This window comes from Suricata suricatta, chromosome 2 (assembly GCF_006229205.1).
Source record: "Suricata suricatta isolate VVHF042 chromosome 2, meerkat_22Aug2017_6uvM2_HiC, whole genome shotgun sequence".
Classification (NCBI taxonomy): Eukaryota; Metazoa; Chordata; class Mammalia; order Carnivora; family Herpestidae; genus Suricata; species Suricata suricatta.
Genome location: NC_043701.1, coordinates 75349199 through 75372086, shown reverse-complemented (window position 1 = coordinate 75372086; position 22888 = coordinate 75349199). Strand labels below are relative to the sequence as shown.

At 36.3% G+C, this 22888-nt stretch overlaps 1 long non-coding RNA gene and 1 pseudogene across 1 annotated transcript; both read left to right on the top strand.

Moving 5' to 3' along the window:
* Nucleotides 1-436: 436 nt before the first annotated feature.
* Nucleotides 437-3274, top strand: LOC115282512. The gene is made up of 3 exons (XR_003904678.1): nt 437-622; nt 2440-2537; nt 3168-3274. It is a non-coding gene; the product is annotated as an uncharacterized LOC115282512 (long non-coding RNA).
* Nucleotides 3275-5138: 1864 nt separating this feature from the next.
* On the top strand, nt 5139-5669 carry LOC115282497 (annotated as a pseudogene).
* The last annotated feature ends 17219 nt before the right edge of the window (nt 5670-22888 follow it).

Here is a 22888-nt window from a genome sequence, read left to right as displayed (position 1 = left end):
CAAACAGGGGTTAGGTTACAGAAGGAAAAGTCAAAGTCAGTTACAGGCAGGGTTAAAATCCAAATTTCTTTCAGAACCAGCCACTTGAGGGTTTCCTGGGTGGCTCAGTCAGTTAGATGTCCTACCCTTGATTTCAGCTCAAGTCAGGGTCTTAAGGTTCACGAGATCCAGCCCCACTGTCAGTGTGGAGCCTGCTCGGAATTCTCTTTCCTTCTTTCTCTGCTGTTTCCTCCACGCAAGCTCTTTCTCTCTCAAAATGAATAAATAAACTTGAAGGGAAAAAAATGCCACCTGGGACCATAGCTCTGATTTTTTTCTCTCTCCTTCTTTTCCATCTCTTCCATGTTATGATATGGATTTTTCTTACTCTGCTGTGTAATAGGAATAGTCAAGTTAAATTCAACACCAACAACATGCTACCCCACTGCAGGACTGATCCTGTGACGAAACCCAAAGCACAGAGAGATCGTGAAGACGCCACATGAGGAAGAGTAAAGAATTAAAGTGGCTGTCTTTCTTCGAAACATCAAAGAGGGGAGGAAAGTTGAAAAAAAAAGAGATGTAAGCAGATGAGAAGAGTAAAGTAAGAGAAGCTTCTGGAGATGGGTGGAGGGATGAAAAGGTAATATGATTTAGGAGTAAAGTAGTAAATAGAAGTGTGATTAAAATCAGATAAACGATGAGGTCAGAAAAAGTTGTAAGAGATGAAGAAAGCTCAGCAGAAAAAAGAAGTAGAAGCAGAGAAGAAGCAGAAAGAGAGCTTTGAATACAGAACATTGTATCATCATAATAAGGCAGTTTGTATTAAACATGAAAATTTTTAGCGCCTGTGTAAAATCATTTCAACTTTCTGGCTTTTAATAAGAAGTGTAGTCAATTCAAATTTTAATTTAAATAACACTTCCCAAAGACCATAAAATTTTGGACTCCATCGGATTTATTACCCTCTAGGAAAAGTTAGGTACTTTAGAAATGCATTAATTCCCTTATGACATTTGGCTTTCACCACAGAACCAGTTTCTGGCTAAATGACTCCGTGACCTTAAAGAGCTCATTTATTTCTCACAGTGAATATTCACTCTTACAGAGCATCTTTCATATGTGGAGGCTCCAGTCTAGGTTTGTGGAGAAAGACTAACGAAGAAACAGGACTTGACTGCTACTATTTTGAATAAATTATTAGCCCCTTCTAGTTTTAGCATTAATTTGATTATTTATGAGAATTAATATAAACTCTGAAAAACAAACCATTCCATGTTACGAAGTTTGAAAAATGTGACTTTGGAAAACTTATAGGCATCCATTTTAGTTTTATAGGAAAGAAGTTCTTCTCGGAATGATGAGATGTGGAGGTGATAAATATGTAATAATGTTTTCATACACTTGCCAATTTAATGTGTTTGCATAAATATTTAATACATCAATCTTTTCAAGAAGAACATGTTCTGCATTTCAATGTGTCTTTTCTCTTTCATTAGACTGACCTATTTCTAAAGTCCCCAAAGAAAATTTTATCACTTGGTGGACCTTTTCAAGATAATGATCAAATCTCCTTATTTTGTGAGCATATAAGAAAATGAGAATTTTGTTTGGATTCTATGCAAAATAATCATTATATATATGTATATGTGATTTAGAAGAGTAAAATCCACTTCTGGGGCACTTGGGTGGCTCAGTCGTTAAGTATCCCACTTCAGCTCAGGTCATGATCTCACAGCTCATGGGTTTGATCTCCGCACCAGGATCTGTGCTGACAGCTCAGAGCCTGGAGCCTGTTTCTGATTCTGTGTCTCTCTTTCTCTCTGCCCCTCCCCTGCTCATGCTCCATCTCTCTCTGTCTCAAAAATAAATCATAAAAAAATTAAGAGTAAAATCCATTTCAGTGGATTTGTATTATAAAATGTATAGAGAGCATAATTTGAAACAAATATTTAAAATGAAGCAAAGGTGTTGAAATTAATTTATTTAATTAAAATAAATTTACAAATAAATTATTTATTTAATTATTTTAATTTGAGTCCAAAGCAGGAAAGATTCTGGTAAATGATGACACCACAACTTTGTCCAAGTTTGGGATATGTGTATATAACAAACTTTTTTCATGAAATTTTGTATGGCTCCATTCAAATTATCTTTTAAAGGTCTGTTCAGCTAAACACAATTCCTCATTAAACCAATCTCTCTAAATCTCATTCAGATTCAGTTCTTTTTCCAGTGTGCCTTAGACAAACGTTTGTATGTCTGATTACTGCATAGATAATTCCTCTCAACAACACATTGCATGAGTTAGTGTATTTCTTTACATGCGGTCTTTGAGGTTATATTTTATATACATATGCTTGCTGCTTTTTAAGAAGACTATATCTAGTGATGTTGCTATTGTTTCTTTTTTCTCCATACATTCTTACTGGGGTGTATCATTTTGAAACAATGCTAAAGAAAAGACCAGACATCAACTACTGAGCACCTGCCCAAGTCTTCTGATGCATAAGAGGCAGCCTTCTCTCAACCTTTCAAGTCTCCTGCGAGTCCTGAAGGTCAGCAAGACCCAGCCGGCCCTCCCAGGACCCTGCACAGGCAGACAGGCTCTGCTTTCCCCTAGGGAAGTCGCTCACTGGTCTAGAAGGCTGAGCCTCTCTCCTCTGCATGGCGAGTGCCCTTGCTGTCTCCTCCAACTAAGAAACAACTGAGAGGTGGAGACTTGAAGAGCATTCAGGCTGCCCTTTCCCTCAGAATCCCCTAGTAAAAGGGTTAGCTCAGTAGCTGTTATATTTGAAAAGATGAACATGGGAGGAGGGAAGGGAGAAAACTAACAAGAATATCTACATTGGAATATAGAACATAGCTTCTCTGGGAACAAAGATTCTGTCTGGTTTCATATTCCTCTGTGGTTAGAAATGAAACTCATACATGCTAAATCCTTAATAGTTAGTGGTAAAATAAATGAATCAGAGGAAGACAATAATTTTTAAAGGGGAAAAAAGACCAGTTTTGTAATATACCATTTATAAAATCAAATAATAGAATGAATCTCTAATGGGTAAAGCGGATCGAGATTCAACTAACTCCAGGGTGGGTTTGGTAAAACTCTAGGGGTTTGGTCTTCTCTGAGGATATGCTACCAAGTAACAACAATCTCTCTTTTTTTTTTTTTTTTTGTATTCCAGAAGCTTTGATTTCCTAACAGTCTACTCAACAAACACTTCAGTGTGAGATCAGAAGAAAACACAATTAAAATAATTAAAGTTTATGGAATGTCTATTTCTGACAGACTGTTAACATATATGTATGAGAATCATTGAGGCTGGAAGGAGGGCAGTCCTTAAAAAATAACAGACTTTTATGTGAGCGCACAATCTAAATCATGTGTTATAAATGTGGTCTTGCATAAATCACTTAAACTTCTTTCAGAGGAAGATTCTGTAATTTAACTTAATCTTGTATTTTTTGAACGAACACAGTAGTTCTGTTTCTAGAACTTAATGAGCACAGTATCACAGGGACAGGTAAGACATACCAAAACGATGTAAGCAACCTGGCTACCATGAATTCTTTGTATATTTATGTAAAGACGCAGAAGTGAATTACTTTTTATTTTACTTTTGTATTTCATATTATTTCTAAAGAATGGGGAGACACAGAACCCCAAGCATGGCCTTCTACACAAGGACAACTTACTGATTAGAAAATTCTCAGTTATTTAGTTGAAAGGCTGATAACTTTCCCACAGATTACTTGTAAATCACACAAGAAAGCTAAGATATGAAAACTAGGAATTGATAAATGGCAATCATTAAATATGAGAGAAATTGCTAGTGACCAAAATTGCCATTAATGTGCAATTCAAAAAGTGACTAAGGTCATTCAACCCAATAGGAAACAACTGTTCTCAAATATAATTAAAATGCTCCATTACTTATAGCAGAAGTCCATAAACTTTTTCTCTACATGATTAGATACTTAATATTTTACACTTTTTGGGTCTTACAGCTTCCATTGTAACTACTCAACTCTGTCCTTGTATGGTGAAAACAACCATAGCCATGCATAAAAAAATGAGTGTAGCCATGTCTCAATAAAACTTTATTTACAAAGGCAATCAACAGATCAGATTTGGCCCATAGATCACTGTTTGACAAATCCCATAATATGGCATAGAAGACTCTTCAAAATATAGCAAAAACATATAAGATTCCACATTCAAAACCTAAGGAGCCACTCCCACATTTACTACTTGTTCATATTCTCTCTCCGTCTTCCTCTCCACTCCCCATTCCTTACTCTTCCTTCCTCTGGCCTGTATAGTAGTTATTCAAGGGCGGGGTCGAGGTGTACAATGGGAGTAACCTATGTTAGAGGAAAGGAGTATTTTCTTACTGATGCTATTTAAATTGCCAGCTCATGGTGATAATAAAAAGCAGGCTGACTTTTAGTTGGCTTTACTGTGGTACTGAAATCCCACATCATTTTTATTGCCCATGTCGCCTGTACTCAAGGCAGTCTGCTGCCACCATTCCCGTTCTGTATCTTAAATGGAAAATATAACTGTGTATGTTGGACTTTTTTCTGAATTAATACTCTTTAACTATTGTCTAGAAGTTATAGGATGCATCATAACTTACTTAATAAAGCCTACATTGATATGTATTTAAGCTATTCCCAATATCCCCTGGTACAAATAATGTTTCACTACATATATTTAAACACTCATCTTTGCACACTTGTTTTATTTGAATAAATTCCTAGAAAGTAAACTGATAACACATTTAAATTTTTAACATATATTGCCACATTGTGCTTTAAAAATTCTGTGTCATTTTAAGCTCTATCTAAATATAAATGAATCCTATGAACAAATCCATACTCTCCAATAGAAAATAAAATCAGCATTTTTAACTTTTGCCAATTTTAACTCAAATGTGATATCTCATTTTATGTCAAATTGTACTTCTTTTCATAAATTATCAACCACATTTAAATGTTTTCCTCTGAAAATACTCTTCAGTATAATGCTGTGTAATTTGGCTTAGTAAAGGGAATGTCAACAAAGGCAAACTTACAAACAAAGTTTAATATTCCAGCAGCGGGGCCACCTGACGGTAATGGGGCTGAGAGGCTGTTCACTGGGAAAGTTGAAGATGAATGCCAGAGGACTTGGATCTCAGCTAAAGGACAGTATTCTACTTACTGAACTTCCAGCAAGTGGACCTTTTGAATGAAAGTCATGATCTTCTTCGAAAAGGTCTTCCTTGTGTGAGAAATGAACTTTTGCCTAGTCATCCTCTTGAATTATCAGAAAAATAATTCCAGCTCAACCAAGAAAAATTGAATTTTTCCACACTGAGAAACATGCAGGGTCAGTTTGCTCCACTCAAATTGCAAATGGAATTCAAGGCAGTGCAGCAGGTTCAGTGTCTTCCATTTCTTCCAAGCTCAAACTTTTCACTGGATATTTTGAGGGGTAATGATGAGACTACTGGATTTGAGGATATTCTTAACGATCCATCACAAAGTGACCTAATGGGAGAACCACCCTTGATGGTGGAATATAAACTGGGTTTACTGTGATCTGTTGTGCTGTTTGTGAAAATAGAGGGGCTGCATCTTGTTCATAGTCATCTTCGTACTATCATCTGATGTACACACCATTAAAGTACTGACACATGAGATTTCTTGCCTAAATAATATCTGTGATCATTTGAAATTATTTGGGTCTTTGGTTTACTGACATGTGACAACTGAAAGCACTAAAGGGAGGTGATTTTAAAACTCCCAATTTATATGAAAACAGTAGCCTTCTATATCTGTAAAAAGTTGTTGCTAATGAGAATTTTAAAACTGTCTACAGGTCTACAGTGCAAGGTATTATTTGGGTAGTCTGTAAATTTAGTATTGAAATTATTATCGGCAGTTGAGTCTGCAACCTTCATAGTAACGTCTTTCAGAATAAACATCTATAATTGATTGTAGTGGCAACACTTCAAATTAAGTACAAAGCAAGGTATTTGTATTTTACCTTGTTTCAGTATAGCTCATGAATATCCACAAGAATAGTATTGGCTGTATTGATGCTATTTTAGAATTTTAGCTCTTCTTCGATTCTTTGACTTTGAAAAGTAGAAGTTCAGAGGTTTTGATTTTGGTCTTGTCTTTAAAGTAAAAAATTGAATAATGTAACCGGATATGTTGATTAAACTGTTGAACTGCATAGATTTATATATCATAAATGCTTAATTGAAAAATAATGAGAATATTCATGTACACACACACTATGTATCCATGGTCAAATCCAATCATTATTTAAAAATAAACCTTCACTATGGTTGTTCTTCCTTATGAGATATTCTTTATGAACCTGGTATACAAAAATTAAAGAATTTTAGATTAAAAAAATATTCAAGTATGGTATGTTAAAATTGTACAGCTTGTTAAGTTGGATCAGTCTTGTTAAGATTATTTAGCCTCATTAGTTGAATGTGTTTGGACATTTGTGTCTTGTTACACTTAAAAACTCTCATAGGCTCCTCAATAAATGTTTTGTATTTTTGTCAGTAAGAAACAATTTTTGATATTTTTGTTTGGTGTGTAGTGCAATTTTACTCTAATATGGGTAAGATATTTTCCAAAGGCATACTTCCTCTCCAGGAAATCCTACCTCTCTTCTTTGACATCGGAACAAGAAAAGAGTACACATACACGTGATCACCCATACTATTTAATAATAAAACATTTCTAATCTAACTTCATAGGTGCATAGTTTACTGTCTGTTAGATATGAAATGATAACTATAGACAAATACATGATGATCTTGAAACGCTTTTGGACATTTGACATTTATGCGGAGTGAGCTGAGCTGTTTTTAAGTTTTAAAGTACTACCTACACAAGATTGTGCACTCAGCCTTCCTGCTGCTTGGAAGTGGTACAGCTCTTGTCTTGGCTTCTTCCCTGTAGCCCTTCCCCTTAGTTTCTAGCCCCTGCTCAACCCTCTCCACTCAGAGGAAGCTTTATCTTTCTTTTTATTTCCTTCCACTTCCTGTTAAAAAATAGAGGCCTATTATCTTCCTAGTTATTATGCATAAAAAGATAATATTTTACACTAGAAAAAGAGGTTCTCTGTCCAAGTTATACCAACTCAGGTAGAACTCTTAGACCCAAACAGTATACACTCTGTCTTCTCCTTTTTCGAATGAGTGAACTGTCAATGCTCTTCTCTAAACTCAGGTGGTGCACTCATTCCCATCTGCTGCTGACTACTCAAAGAATGACTTCTACGGTCCTCATCTCTCTCACCCTCTTGCATCAGTGTATTCAATGTTGGCATGACAAGAGCTCTGCCTCTGTACTCTTCACACCTTGATCTACAACTGACCCCTAAATGTTCTCATACAAACTCATGACTTCAAATACTCTTCATCTCTTGAAAAATTCCTCACTTATATCTGCAAGCCAAGCCACACTTGTAAACTTTAAATCAATATATTCAAATTGCTTTTGTAACACCTCAGGCTGCATAACTAAGAGGTGTCATTAACATATTTAAAACTGACTCGACCTTCTCATGGTTCCACATCACTAAAAATGGCAATTCCATGTTTTCCAGTTGCTCAGATCAAAACACTGGATACACAATTGAGTTTTCTTGCTTCCTTATAACTACATAACAGCCAACAACAAATGCTGTGAGCTTTTTCTTCAAAATATATCCATAATATAATAATTCTAGATAATCTAAATTTCTATTATTTTTTTAAAATTTATTCATTTTTGAGAAACAGAGCACAAGCAGAGGAGGGGCAGAGAGAGGGGGAGACACAGAATCTGAAGCAGGCTTCAGGCTCAGAGCTGTTAGCATGGAACCTGACATGGGGCTTGAACTCAAGAGCCAAAAGATCATGACCGGAGCAGAAGTTGGATGCTTAACTGACTGAGTCACCCAGGCGCTCCTGGATAATCCAATTCTAATTACCCTGATGGCTGCCCCTCTAGTCAAAGCCACTATTATCATTCACTTCAACTACATGGACTCTCTCCTTCCACCTTCATTTCTATGCTCTTCACATAGTAGCCACAGACAGGTAATGACATGCCTCTGCTTAAAAACATCCCAAGGCCTTCCAGCTTCCTCAGAGTAAAAACCAAAGTCTTTGCCATGGTTTACAAGACCCTATGTTATCTAGACCAATGAGATCTATCTCTGATGCCATCGCTTACCATTTTTCCTTTGTTCACTACTAGTCACAATGGCATATTTCTATTTTCTAGAACACATCTGGCCTTCAGTCATCGGAAGAACCTGTCTGTGTTCCTTTGCCTGTGAATTGCCATTCCATATGGATTAACAAAGCAGACTTCTTCACTTTCTCCAATTTTCTGTTAGCTTATCGTACAGGTCTGACATAAAACAGAATGCTTATAAAGACTAGAACATGCATAATAGTAAACGCTTGCTACATCCATCATTAGATATTGTATAGGGTCAGATGTTATATATAATTAGAGAAATACAGTTTCACTGTATGAATGAAATCTGAAAGATCTTAAACAATAAATATCTTCCATGTAACTTTGAAAGAGAAATACTAATAGCTAACACTTCCTGAATGCTATTTTCCTGGACATTGTATTCGTTAAGCATAATAAATCAATCATTAAAATTGCCTGGGGGAGTAGGTAATATTATTTTCATTTTACAGATAAGACATGTGCAAAGACGTGGGGAAGAGCACTGGGTGTTGTATGGAAATCAATTTGACAATAAAATATTATGAAAAAAAAAAGACATGTGCAAAGAGAAGTAATTTGCCCCAAATCACAAAGAACAGGAGCTGAGATTTCAATCTAAGTGATTATCTTCAGAACTATGCCTTTTGCCACCACACTCAGCCATTTTCCAAACTATTTCTGTAATTTCGGGTTTCTTCATGAAACAAAATTCCTTAGGCTTATCCTTGTTTTTTTTTTTTTTTAAAGTACCATTCTTAGGAGTGATATTGATAATAGGGAAGGCTGTGCATGTGTTGGGGGAGGGGGTTTATGAAAAATCACTTTACCTTCCTCTCAATTTTACAACCAATCCCAAACTGCTCTAAAAACTCTTTCAAAAATTCCTTTAGGAAAAAAAAAAGTTAGAATGTCCATATAGATTGTAAAACAAGATCACAAAAGTAAAGACAAATAAGGTAGGGACAATTCTAATACAGTCTCAAGTTCTTGCCCCTTGGGGTACACTTCTGTACAATCCTCTCTGTTGACAGGAGGGAGGCTTTGTAAATATGAAACAAGGGTCACTCTAATGACTGGGTAATGCTACTTGGCACAGGTGACCTTAAGAAAGAATGATGATCCTCACTGGGCTCCATCATAAGTGAACAAAAGTTAGGGGAGCCTTCTTTCTGGAAAAAAATTTAAATCCTGGAACACAAATTTGATGTGCAGGAAGTTTTCTATTATTAGCTTTTTTTTAAAATTTTACATTTATTTATTATTGAGAGACAGAGAGAGACAGAGCACGAATGGGGGAGGGACAGAGAGAGAAGGAGATACAGATCGGACGCAGGCTCCAGGCTCTGAGCTGTCAGCACGGAGCCCTACATGGGGCCCAAACCCACGAGCTTTGAGATCATGACCTGAGCTGAAGTCGGTCACTCAACTGTGGGGGCCACCCAGGCGGCCCCCTCAGTTGGTATTAAAGAGTGAGAGAGTCATGTGGCATGGACCCGAGAGTATGAAAGTCAACCTCCAGCTGGTTTCTATAAAGTAACCGAATTTTGCCAACAACTTGAACCATCTTGGAGGAGGACTCTGAACCTCAGATGAAAACCCAGCTGAGACCCAAGCCTCTCTGTGCCTGATTTATACCTAAAGAACTGTGAGATAATATATTGGTATTATTTGAAGCCATTATGTTTGCAATAATTCTTTTTTAAATTTTTATATATTTTTTTCTTTGAGACAGAGACAGAGCATGAATGGGGGAGGAAAATAGAGAGAAAGGGAGATACAGAATTTGAAACCAGCTCCAGGCTCTGAAGTGTCATCACAGAACTCGATGTGGGGCTCAAAACCACGAACCGTGAGATCATGACCTGAGCTGAAGTCGGCCCCTTAACGGACTGAGCCATCCAGGTGCCCCTGCAATAATTCTTTACTTAGCATCAGAAAACGAAGACAACAGACATCTCAATTATATCAATGAATATAATTCATTCAAATTCACTCAGAAAAAGAAACTACTTCGTCTGATTCAGTTCAAAGAAATATATTTTGTCCAGAAGAAATACATACCTAAACTAAAATGCTCTAGACATGTTAAAAGTTTCCCAAATTAAAGACATAATTTTTTAAAAGTGCCAATATTAATAGAGTAGATTGAAAAAACATAGCAGAGGCAACAGGATTGATTATATTGACCAAAGGGTTATAATTTCCCAGGCAGGTAATACACAGCCATACACTCCTCTGTGCTTGTTACACAAAATACCAAAATGAAACATGAGAAGTACAAGATGAATCTGACAGAAGGAGGTTTGTGAGAGTGTTCGATACATCTTTGTCAAGCTCATATGAGGTTCATAGAATGTGTGTGCCTGAGGGGTCATGGAGGCTGGTGGCCGCATGGACGGATGAGAAGCAGCATGGAGAAAGATTCCTGCTGGTACCTATTGCTTAATGGCACCTATGCCCTGGTGCAAGAGCAACCTTGAGGTCAGGGCCAGAAGGGACACCAAGCTGTTGCTCTTTGGCCCATTATCTGATTAAAACATACTGAGAGTTTCTTAAATATATTCAGAATCTACATGTCTTTGACTTAATTGTACACTTTTCCTGGCTGATATACAGTTATGTTGGTGTTTGGATGAACATTACTTGCAAAATATTGAACGTAAAATATATGCAGTGTGATTGCTATTAATGTAAAACTCTCTTGTGACATCTGGTTTATTTTGGACTTGACTACTTTTATTGAGATTTTTATTGTTTTACTGAAATTAAACACCTTACCTGATGATCCGTTTAACTGGACTGCAAAGTCCACAGTGTGGCACGCAGCTGTGGCCCTCACACTGGGGTGGGCACCCATAGGCCAGACGGTGTGCAGACTCGTTCCAAAGGGTTAGTTTCCTTTACTGATACTGATACTTTTAGATCCTTAGCTTCTATGTGGAATTTTTTCCCAATACTTACCTGAAACACAACAGGTTTTGCTGATTCTTCATTCCCAACTCCCCTTTCATAATCCTTTCTCCTACTTCACCCAGGATACGTTCCTCTCACATTATCCAGAATGTTGCAGCAAAGTATGTCCTTAGCCAGTAAAACTATCCCAGGCATCAAGGGAATTGAGTTTGATTGAAACATTGGTGAATGACTTTAGTGACTCTTTAACTTGGTTTGCAAGTCAGTTGGGTTTAAATTCTTTGCTTTCAACAAAATTGATGGGATACCCAATAAAATTGGTAACATATATTGAAAATAATTTTTGTGACTTTTGACATATTTCTATAAAAACTTCAGAGAAACTGAGTAATATTTATATTCCCATTCCCTCCACTTAAAAATGTGGAAAGGATTTTACATTCATAAAAACAAAACCCAACAGACTTGATTGAACTCTGATTCTCTATCAATTTTAATTATTCATCCATAGATAGAATTGAAAGTTTAATCTCTCTTGTTTAGAAATATAAGACTGATCAATTTTGTCATATTTAATAATTATTTATCAGCCTCTTAACATGTTTATAGTGTTCTGACCACATGAGACCTAACAAATATTGCATTGACAAATTAATTATGAAGATATGTCTTAGTAATTAGACAGCATTCTTTTTTTAAGAAATTTAAAAAATTAATTCCAGAGGTGCCTGGGTGGCTCAGTCTAACCTTAAGCCTCTGGCTTCGGCTCAGGTCATGATCTCACGTTCGTGGGTTCGAGCCCCTCATCGGGCTCTGTGCTGACAGCTCAGAGCCTGGAGCCTGCTTCTGATTCTGTGCTTCCCTCTCTCTCTGCTCCTCCCCACTCATGCTCTGAATCTCTCTGTCTCAAAAATAAATAAAACATTAAAAAAAGATTTTAATAAAAAAATAAAAAATTAATTCTGAATTATATACACATAATTTTTTGTAGGGAACTATAATAAGGTGATCAAAAAAAAATCAAATTTAAAAATATTAAGTGAAGATAAAATGTGATGAAAGTTGTACAATAAAACTTACATTTTGATTATAAAAAAGGTATTATATAAAATTTCCAAACATAAAAAGAATATCTGAGTACTCTTTAAAAAGTAAATGATTGTAGGGGTTCAGTCAGTTGGGCAGCTGACATTGGCTTGGATCACCATCTCACAGTTTGTGAGTTTGAGCCTCACATCAGGCTCTGTGCTGGCAGCTCAGAGCCTGGAGCCTACCTCAGATTCTGTGTCTCCCTCTCTCTCTGCCTCTCCCTGCTCACACTCTTTGTCTCTCTCTCTGTCAAAAGTGAACATTAAAAAGTTTTATAAAAATAATAGATGTGACCATCAAATCACTGTGATATTTAGGTTCAACTGGACATTTTTAAGAGATTATCTGGATATTAATTTTAATGAAAATATTTACAATATGTCAAATTGTATCTTTATGACTATTTACAATTTTGTTTAAAACTTTTAGCTATCTACTTAAATATGTATAACGGAGAGCATATTTTTCACAATGGATGAAAGAATATGAGCAAAGAAATTTGAAGGCATTACCATAGAGCAAAGGGCTTTGGATTTGGTCATTCCTGGGATGTGATAATTTCTCATACTACATTGTAATCAAGAGTTTATTTCACCAGCAATAAATTAGGTTTAATTTCAAGAATGTTGAGAATAAATAAAATAATATCTATAACTGACCAATCCTGTACTCAGTACCCATACTTCCCTCATATCTTCACTACAGGTAACATGGTGCCTAACCTATGGTACTATTCAGTAAATGTATTGATTTAATTATTAGCCATAGAAAAAGCTTCTTGTGATGACAAGGGGAACTCAGGTCTTTGACCAATATATGAAGACATGGATTCCATTAAAACAGACAGCTTTTCTGTTTTTTCTTTTTACGTTTATTTTTGAGAGAGAGAGAGAGAGAGAGAGAGAGAGAGAGAGTATGCACACACAAAAGAGCAAGTGAGGGAGGGGCAGAAAGAGAGGAAGACAGAGAATCCAAAGCAGGCTCCAGGCTCTGAGCAGCCAGCACATAGCCCAATGCAGGGCTCGAACCCACGGACTGTGAGATCACGACCTGAGCCAAAATCAGATCTTCAACTGACTGAGCCACCCAGGCACCCCTTGCTTTTATGTTTCTGATTAGACTATGTGCCATGTAGATGAATTCAAGTATTATAAGGAGAATTTCTGAACTTTATACATATTACCCATATATATATTATAAAACATGCCCACCATTAAATTATAAAACTAATATTTTACAAGAAAAGGCATAGATGTTTTCTTCAGGAAATACTAGACTTACCCTTAAAAAAGGTCCACGAAAGAAAAAAACACTTATCCCCTGGAATTAGCATATTCTATTATAGCTAGTAGAGATTTCAGTACAGAATATTTTTGTGTGTGTCTAATGGGAAAGTCAAAATTATCTGTGTATCTTTGTATTTGGTAAACTGTAACATTGGGGTTTGGCTGATGAATACAGTGTATCAGTGATCTTTAAATAGATGTGAGTAAGCAAGAGGTTACAAATTCATCAGAAACATGGATAAAATTTAAAATCATGGGTTTCAATAGGCCCTTCAAACCCATAAATGACAGTGAGAGGCAGACCAGGCTTCTTTGGACCTTGTCTCCCACGTTAGGAAGAAGAATAAAGAAATTAGTAACCCTGAGGAACAAATTTTTAAAAAGTCAAATCTGTGGCCTAAAGGACTAAAATCGTATACATAAACTGGCAGATTTGTCCATAGTGATTTTGATCATAACAATCAACTACAATTTATTAGATTCTGTAAATTAGGGCTTTTTGTAAATTAATCAATCTAAAACTTAATCTCTAGAAAATTGTTCATAGATTAGATTCCTGATTCATTATGACAGATGAATGCCTGGGTCTATTTTTGATTCTCATAGAATTCTTAAATATTTCTGGCTAACTAAAGTCTTGGCAAATATAATAACAGATTCCTAAGTACAAATGTGGCAGGTAAAAGACAAAAGAAAGCTATCCTTATACCTACCCCCATACAAATAGAACTTTAATATAAATAATTTTCACCATCCTTCTAAAGTTTTTTTATGTAGACAAGTAAAATTGGAATAGAACTATGGAGTTAAAGATTCAGAAACAGATATATATATATATATATATATTTGATAAACCAAATTATGATTCAATCTTAGTAAAACAATATAAATGCTTATGTCTGTTATTTAACCATCTCTTTCATGAATGCATCTCTTTATTTTCTTGTGTCTTTAGGATTTTTATAAGAAATAACTGCTTATGCAAAAAATGTAAACTTGGGGCACCTGGGTGGCTTACTGGGTTAAGCATCCAACTTCAGCTCAAGTCATGATCTGACAGTTCGTGGGTTAAAGCCTTGCATCAGGTTGTGGGCTGACAGCTCAGAGCCCGGAGCCTGCTTCGGATTCTGTTCTCCCTCTCTTTCTCTTTACCCCTCTCCCCACTAATGTTCTACCTCTGTCTCTCAAAAAATGACTAAACGTTAAAAATTTTTTTCTTAATGTAAACACTGAATGCAGTGATTTAAAACTAAATACTGGCTATTGAAAGAGTCAAGTGAACCATTTCATACAAGCAAAAGGTTTATGCCCAAAGGTTTTATAACATTCATTTATATGAAAATAAGTAAAATATATGTTAGTATATATACAGAATTGGTTTTATGCACATTATGTAGTATAATTATAACATTCTAATTTATAAACAATGCATACTGTGGTCTTGACAGTGAAACTGTGATGAAACACAGAGTACAAATTTTAATTACATACAGTTCTAATACAGTGAGCACTGCAGCATTTCTGTCATCTTTGAAATGGTAACAGAATGAAAAAAAGTTTTTGAAATATGAGCATGAAGGTAATGAGATCAATAAATGTCAGCTAGAAAAAGTAATCACAACTCCTGAGACTCACTGACCTTTCTACAAATTCCAGAAATAATAGAGTAGCTTGGGATGAGGAATTCTTTAACAATGAGAAACTGATACAATTATAAGAAGAAAGGGAAGCATAGATTGCCATATGACAGCAAAAACATTGCCTATAAAGGTAATTTTGACACAATAATTTATTCCCTTGATTTTTCTGCTAAGGTCACCACCAACATTGATCACAAATCTTTGGTCTTTACAGAGACAAAATTCCCATTGAAGCTTTCTGAATACTGATATTCCTGCTTCATAAACTTTTAGTTTGCTTTGTAATATTTAGCATTCTAATAGAGGTTAATCATACAGTTAGTTAATTTGAATGCCCAAAGTGAAAAGCATTCTATTTTGGAAGTTGTAAAATCACTCTATCAGTATCTGAATGTAATTTGGAAAAATCCAATTTTGGAAAGTGTTTGAAGGAGTCTTTGGAAAGATTTAATGATCATTAAATATTCAGCATTTGAATATAAAATGAAATGATATTGTAAAACTCCAAACTACGACATTAAAATATTTTTGAAGTCCACAAAATTTTAGAACATACTGTAAAATAAGACTTCTGGAATGGCTAAGTTTCTACAGAACCAGAAGGGATGGGAAAGGAGTAAGTTTTCATTAATATTGGCTTTTATCCTGAGTGCAGACCAGAGTTGGCAGCACAAAAGTGGCTAAAATTTTAAGAGAACTCCCACAGTCATTCTACACCAGGAGATGAGAGAAAAGTTCAGGGAAAACACAGGTATTTAAAAGTGAAGGTAAAATCAAGAAAATAAGAAAGCCAGAGATATGAGTCACAGATTCTGCTCAAGTACTTTGTCCACAGGTTTGGCAGACCCCTGAACTATAAATGCACTGGGAAAATTCCAAATAGTATAGCTAAATATAAAAGAAAAATAACTGAGATATAAATATCCAACCAAAAGGTAGAGTTTGCAATTTGACTTCAACCAAACAACCTAATATCAAAGAAAATCAACTAAGATTTCAATATCCAATCAAGAGGCAGAGTTTGGAGTTTGACTCCAACCAAATTACCTACTAAAAGAAGTCATCAACAGACTTAGAAATGTAACAAAATCCAGAGACTCTACAACTTGAAATTCATGATACTCAGGACATAATTAAAAACTACTTGACTCATAAAGAATCTTGGAGATGAAATAAAAAACTAGAAAAAAAAACTGAATGTGACAGGATTCTGAGAAGATATTAAGTAGGAAGTCCCAGAAATCTGTCTTTCCATCTTAGGTAACACTTATACTGGCAGAATCTGATATAACTATTTAGGAACTCTAGAGGCTACTGACAGTTGCAACTTTCAAAGGAAGGCTTGAATATTGAATTACAGTTTTATTCGCAGGTACCCATTCTACCCCTCTAGCCCCATGGCAGGCAAGCAAGTTCCTAAACAGCCAGCCCATAGGTTGTGGGACCCAGAGTGAGCACATATATGGGATCCTCCATAGGTTTATCACCAAATTTCTCATCAGGAACTTTGGAGGCCAGAAGGTAGTGGGCAGATGTAATCAAACTGCTAAAAGAGAAAAGCTGTCCACCAAGCATCTGATATCCAGGAAAACTGTCCTTCAGAGTGAAGGTGAAATTAAGACATTCCCAGATAAACAAAAGCTGAGGAAAATCCACTACCAAATATCTGACCTGCATGAAATACTTAAGGAAGTCCTGCAGGGAGAATGGAAAGGACACTAGACAGTATCTCAAAGCTACAAGGGGAAAAAAAAGATCTTGATAAAAGTAAATAAGTAGGGGAGGGGGCACCTGGATAGCTCAGTTGGTTAATCATTTATCTCTTAATTTCGGCTCAGATGATCTCATGATCATGAGATAGAGCCCAATGTCGGGCTCTGCACTGACAGCGTGGAGCCTGCTTGGGATTCTCTGTCTCCCTGTCTCTCTCCCCCTCCTCTGCTCTCTCTGTCTCAAAATAAATTTTTTAAAAAGTAAATATCTTCTCTCATTCCATAGGCTGCCTTTTAGTTTTTTTGGTTGTTTCCTTCACTGGGAGGAAGCTTTTTATCTTGATGAAGTTCCAAGTTTATCTTTGCTTTTGTTATCCTTGCCTCTGGAGACATGTTTAGTAAGAAGGTGCTGAGGCCTAAGCTAAAGAGGTTGTTGCCTGTTTCCTCCTCTAGGATTTTGATGGTTTCCTGTCTTACCTATAGATCTTTCATCCATTTTGAGTTGATTTTTGTATGTAATGTAAAAAAAGTGGTCCTGATTCATTCTTCTCCATGTCATTATCCAGTTTTCCCAGCACCATTTGCTGAAAAGACTTGTCTTTTTTCCATTGAATATTCTTTTCTGTTTTGTCAAAGTTATTTGGTTATTTGTAGGTCCATTTCTGGTTCTCTATTCTGTTTCACTGATATATGTGTTTCTATTTGTGCCAGTACCATATTCTCTTGATGATTATAGCTTTGTAACACAGCCTGATATCTGGAATTGTGATGCCTCCTGCTCTGGTTTTCTTTTTCAACATGGCGTTGGCTATTCAGGGTCTTTTGTGGTTCCATACAAATTTTAGAATTATTTGTTCTATCTCTGTGAAGAATTCCTGAGTTCTTTTGATAGGAATTGCATGGAATGTATAGATTGCTTTGGGTAATATGGACATTTTAACAATATTTGTCCTTCCAATCCATGAGCATGGAATGTTTTTCTATTTTTTGTGTCTTCTTTAATTTCTTTCATAGGCTTTCTATAGTTTTCAGTATAGAGATTTTTTATCTTTGGTTAGGTTCATTCCTAGGTATTTTGTGGTTTAACATATTTGCAAATGACATGTCAGATAAAGGATTAGTATCCAAAATCTCTTAAGAACTTATCAAACTCAACACCAAAAAAATAAAAAAATAAATAAATAATCCAGTGAAGACATGGGCAAAAGACATAAACAGACACTTTTCCAGAGAAGACATCCAGATGGCTGAAGACACAGGAAAAGATGTTCACCATCACTCATTATCAGGGAAATACAAATCAAAACCACAAGATACTGCCTCACTCCTGTCAGAATGGCTAAAATGAACAACTCAGGAGATGACAGATGTTGGCAAGGATGTAGAGAAAGGGGAACTCTTTTGCACTGTTAGTGGGAATGTGAACTGATACAGGGATACTGGAAAAAAGTATGGGGGTTCCTCAAAAAATTAAAAATACAACTACCCTACCCAGCATTACACTATTATGTATTTATGAAAAGAATACAAAAATCTGAGTCAAAGGGGCACATGCACCCCAATGTTTATAGCAGCACTATCAATAATAGCTAAAGTATGAAAAAAAGCCAGATGTCTACCAACTGATGAATGGATAAAGAAGATATGGTTTATATACAATGAAATATTACTCAGTGATCAAAAAGAATGAAATCATACCATTTGCAACAACATGGATGGAACTAAAGTGTATTATTCTATGCAAAATGAGTCAGAAAAAGACTACCATTATACCTTATTCATATGTGGAATTTAAGAAACAAAACAGAGGAACATAGGGGAAGGAAGGGAAAATAAGAGAGAAAGGCAAACCATAAGAGGATCTTAACACAAAGAACTAATTAAGGGTTGCTGGAGGGCACATGGGTGAGGGGATGGGCAGAATGAGTGTTGGGTTCTAAATAGGCCATTTGTTGGAACTAATGTTGGGCATTACATGTAAGTGATGAATCACGAAATTCTACTCATGAAATCATTCTTACACTATGTTTTAACTATGTTTAAATATTTAACTCTGATTTAAATATTTTTAAAAGTAAGTGAGTGGGCAATTATAAAAGCTGGTATTATAAAAATGGTAATTCTACTTTTTTTACATAATTTAAGAGACTAAAATATTTTTATTAGTCTAAAAACATAATATTATTTTAACTTTGGTTTATAACTCCACACTTTGTTTTCTACATAATTTAAGGCTACTGCCTTTAAAAGAATTATTGGTTTACGTTTGGGGGCACACAATATATAAAGTTATAATTTTGTGACATGGACAACTGAAAAGTGTAGGAATGGAGTTGAAAAAGAGCAGAGGTTTTGCATGTTACTGAAGTCAAGCTGGTTTAAATTCAATTTAAGATGTTGTAACTTTAGGATGTTAAATGTCATTCCCATGATAATCACAAAGAAAATAGCTATAGAATATACACAAAAGAAAATGAGAAAGTAATTTAATCACTGCACTATTAAAAAACAACTAAAAACACAAGAAGAGAGTAATACAAAAAGTGAGGAACAAAAATATGGGGCATATAGAAGAAAAAATAAAAACATTACAGGTGTCTTCCTTTTGTCAGTAATTATTTTAAATGAAATGGATTACACACTCCAGTCAAAAGACAGAGATTGACAGAATGGATAAAATCATGATACGATTATACACTATAACATCTAGAAATACAAATAGATTGAACGTGAAAGGATGGAAAACAATTGTCAATGCAAATAATAACCAAAAGAGAGATGGGGGAGCCATACTAATATAGAACAAAATATGCTTTAAATCATACAAGGTTACAAGAGACAAAGAAGGGCATTATATATAATTAAAACGTTCAATACAAATCATAAGAGACTCTTAAATACTGAGAACAAACTGAAGGTGGATAGGAGATGGGGGAGAGGGAAAGTGGGTGATGGGCCTTGAGGAGGGCATTTGTTGGGATGAGCACTGGGTGTTGTATGGAAACCAATCTGACAATAAATTATATTTAAATAAATAAATAATTAAAATTAAAAAGAATTTGTAACAATTATAAACATTTACATACCTAATAACAGTCCAACAAAATATATAAAGCAAAAACTTACAGAACTAAAGGAAAAAATAGAAAACTCTATGACAATAGATATCAATACCCCATTCTCAAAAATGTATAGAACAACCAGACATAAATTAAGAAAGAAAATAAAGGACTTAAAAATACAATAGACTGGGGTGTCTGGGTGGCTCAATTGGTTGAGTGTCTAGTTCTTGATTTCAGCTCAAGTCATGATTCCAGGGTTGAGATCAAGCCACACATTGGGCTCTGTGCTAAACATGGAGACTGCTTAAGATTCTCTCTCTCTCTCTCTCTCTCTCCCTCTCTGCCCCTCTTTCCCATTCATTCTCTCTCTCTCTCTCTAAAATAATAATAATAAAAAATACCAAAAAAACCCTAGATCTAACAGGCATATACAGAACTCTATTCTTCTAAAGTGCATATGAGACATTTTCTAGAACAGCTCATATGTTAGGCTACACATTAAGTCTTAATAGATTTTATAAAAAAAATGTTTATGTCTTTTATTTATTTTTGAGAGACAGAGAGAGACAGCGTGAGCAGGGAGAGTCAGAGAGAGAGGGAGACACAGAATCTGAAGCAGGCTCCAGGCTCTGAGCTAGCTGTCAGCACAGAGCCTGACATGGGGCTCAAACCCAGGAACCGTGAGATCATGACCTGAGCCGAAGCCGGCCGCTTAACCAACTGAGCCACCCAGGCGCCCCTAGATTTTAAAGATAAATATCATAGAAACTATTTTCTCTGACCACAGTGGGATGAATTTAGCAATCAATAATAAAAGTAAAACTGAGAAATTCACAAATTTGTAGAAATTCAATAGTACACTCTTAATGCATCAAAGAAGAAATCACATAAAAAATTAGAAAATCCTTAGAAAAAAGTGAAAATTAAAACATAACATACCAAAACTCTTTGGGATGTAGTGAAATTGGTGTACAGGGAAAGTTCAAAGATTTAAATGCAGACATTAAGAGAGTTTCAGGACAAGATGGTTATACAGGAAGATCCTGATCTTACCTCTTCCAACACACACATAGAATCTACAGTTATATATGGAACAATTTTCTCCAGAGGAAAACAGAAAATCCTAAGAGCTGATGAGTCACCCCTTTTACATCAAGCAAACAGGAAGGAAACGACACCAAAGGCGGCAGGAAAAGATGAGAGCTAATCCCACCATGAACTCCACCCACAACGCAGCAGCTCACAATTGGAGGGAACTCAAAACTTAGAGCTTCTGCCTGAGGAAAGACGGGTTCACACCCCACACTGGGCGTCTGAACTTTTCAGACCAGCATATGAGGAACTAGTCCCCAAAACAATTGTCTTTGAGGTCCAATGGAAGTCACACCCATGAGAAATGTAGGGATGTGGTGAACTGAGAAATAGCTCTTGAAGGACTTGTCCACAGATTCAGCCATCCCAGGACCCAACACAGAAGCAGCCCATTAGAAAATTGCCCAGATTTTCTGTGAAAGGCTCATTCGCTAACTTTAAAACATTGGCCTGAGGGGCAGAGGCCTGCTGAGATACTCTCCAGGGGTGAAGGCTGGTAGATCTTCCTGCTCTCAGCTGGCTAAAGTCAGCAGGCACCATCTTTTTCTTCTTTCCTTTATTCTTACTGTTTTCTTTCTATCTATCTATCTATCTATCTATCTATCTATCTATCTATCTATCATGGCGCGGTCAGTGTTATCTTTGTACTCTGCCACTGACTCACTCCAGCCAGTGGGTGTCATCCTCACACTCTCCCTTTCTTACACCTCAGAGTGCAGGTATCACCTGGGGGAAGTTTCTACACATATCTGACTCTACAGTTTTTATGTCTGGTGACCCAGTATTTGTAGCGGCCACCCAGGGGATACCTGTCAATTGTGTGGCTCCAAAGACCAGGGAGGAGAGACTCGTGTTCCTAGGTCTAATGGGACTATAACAATGCAGAGAAAGTTCCTGGCAGACTATCATTCCCAGTAATTGTACACACAATAGATTGAAACATATCTCCAGTCATTCTGTCTACTTATTTGTCTATTTATTAGCCTGTGGGACAAATTATGCTTTGTCACACTTATAGTGGCTTATGGAAGTGCTCTCAGGTAACAAAAGTTGATGCATACTATATTTTTACTCTCCCTGTATCTTGCTCTAACTCACTAGTGTATTCCAGAGGGGAGCTTATATACTATATTGGTGCCCTGAGTTTTGTGGCTGCTGCCAAAAATAAACATCTACATTGCCTGGCTCTGGTGGCCAGCAGGGCTTATATTCACAGGTCCCACAGGACTATAACCAATGGAAAAAGAGCTTTTGAACAGCTGTCAAGCCCAGGACACAGCAAGAAACAACAGACCAAGGAGCTCAATCTTTATGTAAAAGAGGCTTTTAGCTATTCATTATAGCTACTGCTTTGAGAGTCACACTTCAAATTAGGCATACATCTACAGAGTGACTGTAAACTCTTCTGAGACCTCAGAGAGCAGGGGCTACCTTTTTCCTTTTCCTCTGCTGCACTACAGAACACCAGCATCTCTTGGAAGAGAACTCTTACAAGTCTAGTACACCAGTTTTTACATTTGTTGCCTTGCGTTTTGAGACTTCTAATAGATACCCCTTGATCACCTGGACCTAATGACCAGAAAAGCTTGTGTTCCTGGGGCCCATGAAATGTCAACAATGAGAAAGACAATTGGTGGCAGACTACCAATCCCAAGGTACTGCACAAACAGCAGACTGAAACACACCCTCAACCACTTTGTAAAAAAAGGCCTACATGCTAGTCCGAGAGCTTCATCTTTAGAGACAGACTTCAGAATTGACACACATTAGGGGCTACTGAGGGAACACAGGTTGGGGGGTACCATCACTGTGCTCTTTCTTTGCCTCTCTTCAGCTACAAGCATCTCCCACAAAAATGGTTATACACT